This window comes from Lygodium microphyllum, chromosome 11 (genome assembly GCF_053477565.2).
Source record: "Lygodium microphyllum isolate KBCC chromosome 11, Lygodium_microphyllum_v1.1.10, whole genome shotgun sequence".
In the NCBI taxonomy this organism is placed as follows: Eukaryota; Viridiplantae; Streptophyta; class Polypodiopsida; order Schizaeales; family Lygodiaceae; genus Lygodium; species Lygodium microphyllum.
The window spans coordinates 100,874,520-100,884,365 of record NC_141145.1 but is presented as its reverse complement, the minus strand read 5'-3'; positions in this window follow the sequence as shown (position 1 = coordinate 100,884,365).

Below are 9,846 nucleotides of genomic sequence, written 5' to 3'. Positions count from 1 at the left end.
ATATCTCAAAAAAATTGTTGTTGTTTTCCTTGATGATATCCTTACTTATAGTCATTTTGAAGAAGAACATTGGAAACATCTTCACTTAGTCTTTGATTTTCTTAGGAAGCACAAACTTTATGCTAAAGAAAGTAAATATGAGTTTTGTAAGACAAAAGTTTATTACCTTGGCCATATTGTATGTGAAGAAGGTATTACAATGGATCCAAAAAATGTTCAAACTATCTTACAATGGCCTCATCCTACAAATCTAGAGGAGTTACAAATATTCCTTGTTTTGGTAGGATCTTATCGTAAATTTATCACAAATTATGCTAAGATAGTTGATCTTATGACAAACCAATTAAAAGCCCAAGTCGCACTTTCTCTTGAGGTAAGAAACAACAACACAATTTTGATAAACTTAAAGTACTTATTGCCACAGTTCCAATCCTAATAATAGTGGATTCACACAAACCATTATGGTGAAAAGTGATGTTAATGCCACAAACATTGGAGCTGAGCTACTCCAAGAGGGTAAACCTATGGCTTTTGACAATAAAAAGCTAGATAAGGCTCAACAAAATTATTCTACTTATGAATGTGAGCTCTATATAGCTGTCTGTGCTTTGAAAAATAATGTCATTGTTTGTATAGTGCTACATTTGAGGTAGTATTTGATTAAGAGAGTATCAAATGGTTTACTACCCAAAAAGATTTGAAAGGAAGAAAGGATTGATGGGCTGAATTTCTTCAAGAGTTTGAATGCACGCTATGGTATCACAAGGGTTGATATAATGTTGTAGTTGATGCTCTGAGTAAAATGCCTGAGATTGACACTCTCTTATTTACAATATGGAAGAGTGGTCTACTAGAATATCCATGAGGTAAATGTGAGGATGATCAATCTTATTAAAAGATGTGGAATGTGGTTAAAAGAAGGGATCTCTCACCCACTCATGAACAAGATGTGAATTCCATACATGGCTCCTCTCTTACAAGTGATGATCTCAATTGATGGAAGAAGTTTACCATCGATGATAGATACTTGCAGGTCGAATATGTGTACCCTCAAATGTAGACATAGGCACAAAATATATTTATGAGTGTCATGATAGTCCTAATGTTGGTCATCCTAAAATAAGAGAGACCTATACACATGTTTGTAGACACTTTTATTGGTCTAAAATGCATAAGGATATAGAGCAATATGTTATTCAATGCCAAAAGTATCAAGTAAATAAAGTGGAGGGCTTGAAGGTAGGTGGGCTTTGTATTTTTTTTGAGATTCCTAATGGCAAGCGGGAAAGTCTCTCTATGGATTTCATTATTGGACTTCCTACTATCAATCATGGTCATGATGCCATTTAGGTAGTAGTGAATAGACTCACTAAGATGTGTAGATTTATTCCAACAAAGACAACTATTAAGACGCTTACATTAGCATAACTATTTATGGAGAATATTATAGCCATTTTTAGAGAGTTGTATTCAAAAGGTTAGATACAATGGTTAATCCAAGTACCGTAGATCACCCTCAAATGGATGGGCAAATCGAGTGGGTAAACCAAGTTCTAGAAGATATACTATGAGTATATGTGAGAAAAAAACAATCTAATTGGGAAGATTATTTACCCATATTAGAGTTTCCTTACAATAGAGGTTTAGTCCATTCATACTTATGTATGGATTTGAACCTCTATAACTAGTTACAGTGGGATTAGCCAATGAGAAAATCCAACATATCAAGGACTTTCTTCAAGTTCATTTTGATATGCTAAAAGTAGCATGCTTGAATGTTAAGCAAGCTCAAGACCATTTTAAGAAATATATAAATGAACATAAACATATGGTCACTTTTGAAAAATGTGATAAGGTTTGCTTACATGTTTTAGAACATTTACAAAGTTTTAAGTCTAGATTGGTTCCTAAGTTATCTCCACAATATTGTGGCAGTCCTTAAATGTGTTGGTGAGGTTTCATACAAATTAGATTTACCATCCTCTAGTAGAGTCCATTTAGTCTTTTATGTTAGCCAATTACAAAGGCAACTTAGTAATGATGATAGTTTGGTGGACCAAGGAGTGTTAGTAGAGATTATTGAACCATCAGTTTAACCTCATGAATCATAATAGATCTTGGATTTCCATGTGCATTATGCCATTGTTCGAAAACAAGTCTTGGTAAAGTGGAAAGAAAGACTTGAAGAAGGTTGTACTTGGGAGAACATTATTGTACACAAGAAGCGATTTTCCACTTTTATTTTGAGGATGAAAACTCTTCGAAAATGGGGGAGTAATATCAAGACAAGGGTTCTCAATAGATACAGTCCGTAGGATAGCTCGATCTAGTGCTAATACCAGGTAATGAACCATTATCCTAAGGCATTGAGTGGGTTAAGGGGTCAAGAGAGTTTACATTGGGGAACAATGGTATATAGACCAAAGGGTCAAAGGATAGGTAATTAGTGTGAATGGTCTTAGTAAAATTCAATCTAAAAATACTCAATGGATCTACCTAAAGATACCAATGTGGTGCTAAAAGAGGTTATCATCTTGAATGATTGGGAGGTTAACTAGGATTTTCCTAACTTTTGTGCTCACTAAAGGCAAGGCACGTACGCGTGTATGACATTAAGATTCACTTTGCATTGCTAAAGAAGGTTTTTCATCCTCTCCAACTCTTTTTCCCCATGAGGGTTAATATTCTCATTGAAGAGAACTATGGGAAGGGGCGCTTTATAGTTGTACAAGGCTTCAAAAAGGAGAAACTCTACTATTGGCATGAGCTGAATTATTGTAGGCAAACTCATTCAAGTGTAGCCAAGAATCCACGTATGCTATATATCATGACAGAAGTGTCTAAGATAGGTCTCCAACCACTTGTTGACTCTTTATGTCTCACCATTAGTCTACAAATGATAATATATAGATGGACCTAACTGAGTATCCATAGAGCTAAATATTGCATGCTAGAAATCACTCATGAACTTAGAGTCCTTGTCATGCACACTAACCTACAGTAATCCATGCAATCTGAAGATACGCTCCATGAACTAGATGGCCACCTGTGATGCAGTAAACTATGTCTTTATGGGAATAAAATGGGCTTCCTTGGTGAGTCAATTCTCCACCTCAAAGATACCATTCCATCCCTTCTTAATGTTTGCAGGCCAATAATGAAACCCATGGTTATGTGTGTCCACTTTTTTTAGGAATGGGTAAGGGTTGCAACAGACCACCTAGCTTATGAGCGTTGTTCTTCTTTTTGTTGGCATGGAATGCACATAGAGACATTATCATTTAGATGCTTCCACATTCCTCTCAATGAAAACTCTCGAAAATATTATCATAGGTTTTGAAAACACCTAAGTGTCCAGTTGTGGGTGAAGAATGCATATTCTCCATAATTTTCTACTAAAAATGAAAAGAGTAGGGGGATGAAAATCCTACCATTAAACATATGAGGCCATTCTTAAGTTAGAAATGAGGATTTTGCTCCATAATCCCTTGCTATAATTTCTAAAATACATGGTTAAGTTTTTCATCCAAAAGACAAGTTTTTTGTAATTATTTAATCCAGTCATTATTAAGCTCACTAGTCATGGTTGAAACTTTATATACCCACATCCTAGAAAGAGAATTAGCCACTTTATTGTCATTGCCTCTCATGTGTGTAATGCCAAAATCATAATTCTATAGTGTAGCCACCTACCTTCGCTACTTAGGAGTGAGATTTGATTGAGTGAGTAAATACTTAAGGACCTTATGATTACTCTTGATCTTGAATCTATTGCCATACAAATAATGATGCCACTTTTTAATTGCATGGAGAATAGTCAACATATCCTAGTCATACACATTCATAGCCGTCTCCTTCTCTTGTAAGCTTACAACTGTCAAAATCAATAACACATGCTCTTGTAATAATACAACACCTATGCCTCATCCAACATCACATTGTATAGTAAACTCCTTAGAGAAGTCTAGGCATACTAGAATAGGAGTAGAAGTGAGTATATCCTTCAAGTAATTGAAGCTTTTATCTATAATACAATCCCAAAAGAATGCTTTCTTCTTCAATCTACTAGTGAAAGGGGCTGCTATGGTTGCATAATGCTTGATAAATTTGAGGTAGAATGATGACAGACCAAGAAATCATTTAAGAGAGGTAATATTTTCAAGTGTTGGCCAATCTCTAATACACTGCACCTTTTTAGAATAAGCATGGATACCCTCCTCACTGGCAATGTGTCCTATGTATTCCACCTCTATCTACATAAAAGAGTGCTTTGTCTCCTTAGCAAAGAGCATGTGGTGTCTCAACACATCAAATACATTCTTCATGTGCAAAAGATGGTTCTTAAATGGTTTGTTGTAAATAATAATATCATTCAAAGAACATTAGGACAAATTTGAATAGGAATTGTTGTATCTATTCATTAGACGTTGGAAAGTTGTTGGGGTGTTGGCAAACCCAAACAACATAACCAAGAAATTGTAAATCCCACGATCATTTCTAAAGATTGTTTCATCTCATCACTATCTTTTATGTGAATATGGTGGTAGCCTAACCTCAAGTCTATCTTTGTGAGGTACTTTGCCCCCTTGAGCTCATCTAGCAAATCATCCACTCTAGGAATAGCGTACATGTTCTTCACTATGATCTTGTTAAGATCTCGATAATCTATGCACATCATGAAAGATCCATCTTTCTTCTTTACCAACAAGATTGGTAAAACGCGAGGTGAAGAACTAGCTTCCATGAATTCCATCTCTAATAGCTCCTTGATTTGCTTGGTAGCCTCTTCACCCTCACATGTAGACAATCTGTAGGGTGCCTTGTTCACTAGTTTTGAGCGAGACTCCAAATCAATGGGGTGGTAAACTACTCTCTTATGAGGTAATGATGTAGACACTTGGAATAAATCCTTGTACTCCTAAAGAAGATCCTTCAATATTGAATTGTTTGCTAATTCTTTGGATTGATTTGTTACCACTTTGTTTAGGTGAAATACAAATATGTGTGAGCACTTTTTGAACTCCTTCTTGAGCTGCTTTGTAGTGATAAGATAAAAAACATATTTGCTATGGATTTTCTATAAATGGTTAGGATGTTCATCACTGACAAACTCCATATACAACTGTCAAAATCCATAGTAATCTTTCCCAATGTCATCAACCAATCACACCCTAGTATCACATTTATGCGCCTCATTTCTAAAGCAATCAAGCTCATTTTTACCTCATAATTTTCAGCTAACTATATGTAAACTTGTGAACACATTTGGGTGTTGACTTGCTTTTTGTCATTGGCTACTTACACCTTGATGCCTAATATAAACTTGTGGAAAGACATATCAACCTTTCAACAATTTACTTATTGACAAAACTATGGGTACTGTTACTATCTCTCAAAATGAAAACATTTTCCTCATGGATGTTATCATGCATAGGAAGCATGTTGGGGCTCCTAGAATGTGTCCAGGCATCCATAGAGATAGAGCAAAGTGTAGTGGTAGCAGTGTGTAAGTCAATCTCACCTAGATCAAATGGTACATTTTCACTTGGGTTAAAGCCATCAGATGGATCATAAAACAGATCTTGATCAAAATCCTCCTCATGATCTTCATTTTTAGCATGCCCTACAACATTTGAATCCTCAACTTCTTCTACATCTAAAAGGACAATCATGTTTAGTTCTTTGCCTTTGCATTCATGAAAGTACACTTTGAAGCATGGTCAATCGTATACTTTTCCATGCACTTAAAGCATATACCCTTTTCTTTCCTCTCTTTAAATTTTTGTCCACCACTTGCCGAATTATTATGGTTCCCATTTTCTCCTTGCTTACGCTCAAATTTTGGGTTGATTGTTGCTACTTTAAAGTTACTTTACAGTCTTAAGACATGTATGTAGGGACTTTAGGGCTGCCAAATGACATGCTAGATTCACCAACATTTCCCCCAAAATTTCCCTATCTATTTCTAGCCTTTTACTGCACAAATGAGGGCTGAATAGAAACATCCTTTCTATACTTCTAAGCATATGGTTCAGCTAGCTCTATTTCTTGGAAAAGTGCAGCTAGTTTTTGTGCCATAACATCTAATGAGAAGCTAGGCTCCAAACCATAGATATACTTATGTAACTTGGCATCATCGCTCGCACTCCGTGTACATGGTGAGATTGAGATTCAAATATTGATTTGTGTATTCTTTAACAATCATGCTTCTTTGATCCAATTGCTACCACCTCTTAGTCTACTTTTCCTTTTCAATAAGGGACACAAATACTTGGGCCATCTTTTCCTTACAATCTTCCCAACTATCAATCTACTAGTTTTTCCACTTCATTTACCTCCACCATGTATGAGAAAAGCCCTCTAGGTGAAGAGTAGAAAAGTGAATCTTTTGATCATTTGATCTAGGATAGATGTCAAAGTGGGACTCTAGTTTAGATGTCCACTCCTTTAGATCAGAAGGGGAAGATGAATGCACATTATACTTAGTCAATACAATTTTATTGCTACAGAGTTCCCTTTTAAGAAAAGAAGTTTGGGGATGCATGTCTAAGTAACTTCTAGTGGGGACTGAATTGTCCAAGGCGCTCCCTTGATAAGCTATCTGAAATCTTCCTAGAGGTGGTTGAACCTTTATCCTTGGAGGATTGAATGCATGAATGTTCATAATAGGCTCCTTATTCTTATGAGATGGTTTCCTTGTTTCATAAGTGGTATTTGGTATTCCCTTATGTCTAATGATTCTTTCTGTATGTGAGTTCAAATTAGGGGATTGAAATAATTGTTTTGGTTCAAATCTATCCCTACTTTCTCTATTAGCCATTTGTGTTGCCAAAGTTGTGAAATTTGAGTAGTGACCTTGTCCAATGGATCCTTGGTAGAGACCATGAACTTATCCAAAGAATCTTCGATAGATTGAGTCGTATGCTCAATTGCTTCCTTGGTTTGAGTACTTGACTACCCCATTTGTTCTACTATATGATCCAGTTTGGGACACTAGCTCAAGGTGCCTGACTAAATACCTAGTCTCATGGTTGCATAGAGCTGCATTAAGTGTGCTATATGATTCATATTCTTGAAAATCCTCATCCTCATGTTGTCCCTCAATCAATGCATCTATGCAATGTCTTATTTGTTGCTAGACATCATCATTTGCTTTATTTTTCCCTCTATTTTCTGCCATTTTTGAGTGTTTTCCAAACAAACCCCTTGTTAGAAAAATGGTAATATATTTTGATTTTGATTTGGAAACAACTTGCTTTTGAATTCAAATGGAAGCCAAGGATGAGCTCTTCAAGATGAGCTATCAAGCACTTCATTAGAATCATGACAAAAGATTATGGGAATATTCTTTTGTGGCTATTTAGAATTGTCCAAAAACCTGTAAAAGCATAGCTCCACCTATAGGCCCTATTTAGAGTGTCTTAACACTACAAAATCCATAGTAGGATTTGTGGGATCTAATCTAAGAAACCAAGAATGATATGCATTTTTGAAAATAAGTCACAACCTTTGATTAAGTGCAAGGATCGATTGGAAATAAAGAAGTGACATGGAAGGTTGGATTAGGGCCTTACCTTTGCAATTCAATGACTCACTAATTGCATTAACTTAGCTTTAGAATATATTTTTGGGATCAATAAACCTGTGCAACCCCCCTTGATCTCCCCACTTTTGCTACTCCTCCACCACCCCTCGACCTCCCTACCTCTACATCCCCCCTCGACCTCTCCACCTCCACTACTCCACCACTCGACTTCCCCACCTCCACCACTCCTCCACATTGGCATCATCGCTCCAAACCATAGATATACTTATGTAACTTGGCATCATCGCTGACACTCTCCACGTACATGGCGAGATTGAGATTCAAATATTGATTTGTGTATTCTTTAACAATCATGCTTCTTTGATCCAATTGCTACCACCTCTTAGTCTACTTTTCCTTTTCAATAAGGGACACATGTTTTCCTTACAATCTTCTCAACTATCAATCTACTAGTTTTTCCACTTCATTTACCTCCACCATGTATGAGAAAATCCCTCTAGGTGAAGAGTAGAAAAGTCAATCTTTTGATCATTTGATCTAGGATAGATGTCAAAGTGGGACTCTAGTTTAGATGTCCACTCCTTTAGATCAAAAGGGGAAGATGAATGTACATTATACTTAGTCAATACAATTTTATTGCTACAGAGTTCCCTTTTAAGAAAAGAAGTTTGGGGATGCATGTCTAAGTAACTTCTAGTGGGGACTGAATTGTCAAAGGCGCTCCCTTGATAAGCTATCTGAAATCTTCCTAGAGGTGGTTGAACCTTTATCCTTGGAGGATTGAATGCATGAATGTTCATGATAGGCTCCTTATTCTTATGAGATGGTTTCCTTGTTTCATAAGTGGTATTTGGTATTCCCTTATGTCTAATGATTCTTCCTGGATGTGAGTTCAATTTAGGGGGTTGAAATGATTGTTTTGGTTCAGATCTATCCCTACTTTCTCGATTAGCCATTTGTGTTGCCACAAGTTGTGAAGTTTGAGCAATGACCTTGTCCAATGGATCCTTGGTAGAGACCATGAACTTGTCCAAAGAATCTTCAATAGATTGAGTCGTATGCTCAATTGCTTCCTTGGTTTGAGTACTTGACTACCCCATTTGTTCTACCATATGATCCAGTTTGGGACACTAGCTCAAGGTGCTTGACTAAATGCCTAGTCTCATGGTTGCATAGAGCGGAATTAAGTGTGGTATATGATCCATATTCTTGAGAATCCTCATCCTCATGTTGTCCCTCAATCAATGCATCTATGAAATCTCTTATTTGTTGCTAGACATTATCATTTGCTTTATTTTTCCCTCTATTTTCTGCCATTTTTGAGTGTTTTCCAAACAAACCCCTTGTTAGAAAAATGGTAATATCTTTTGACTTTGATTTGGAAACAACTTGCTTTTGAATTCAAATGGAAGCCAAGGATGAGCTCTTCAAGAAGAGCTATCAAGCACTTTATTAAAATCATGACAAAAGATTATGGGAATATTCTTTTGTGCCTATTTAGAATTGTCCAAAAACCTATAAAAGCATTGTTTCATAGATGTCTCCACCTGTAGGCCCTATTTAGAGTGTCTTAACCCTACAAAATCCATAGTAGGATTTGTGGGAGCTAATCTAAGAAACCAAGAATGATATGCATTTTTGAAAATAAGTCACAACCTTTGATTAAGTGCAAGGATCGATTGGAAATAAAGAAGTGACATGGAAGGTTGGATTAGGGCCTTACCTTTGCAATTCAATGACTCACTAATTGCATTAACTTAGCTTTAGAATATATTTTTGGGATCAATAAACCTCTGCATCCCCCTTGATCTCCCTACTTTTGCTACTCCTCCACCACCCCTTGACCTCCCTACCTCTACATCCCCCCTTGACCTCTCCACCTCCACTACTCCACCACTCGACCTCCCCACCTCCACCACTCCTCCACATTGGCCACTATGCTTGCACCCCCCTTGAACCCCTCACCTCTCCCTCTCTCTATTATAAAGTACATAAAATTTAATAGTTTTTAAATATTTTTTAAATTGACAATGGTGATTTACTTTTCCATGTAGTTAGTGCACTTTTGTTGTCTCTATCAACTCAATCTTTTTTAAAATCATGGTATTTTACTTTTATTTTTTAATTCTTTGTTACAGAGAGATTATGTTTATAATTTATATTTTATCCCTCACATTAAAAAATATTTTATACATGAAAATGTCAACCAATATTCTTTTTTATCGATTCATTGTTTTTAATACTTAATTTTAAAGGTTAGTTTATGTTTATGTTTTGTAATCTATCCTTCGCTAATATAA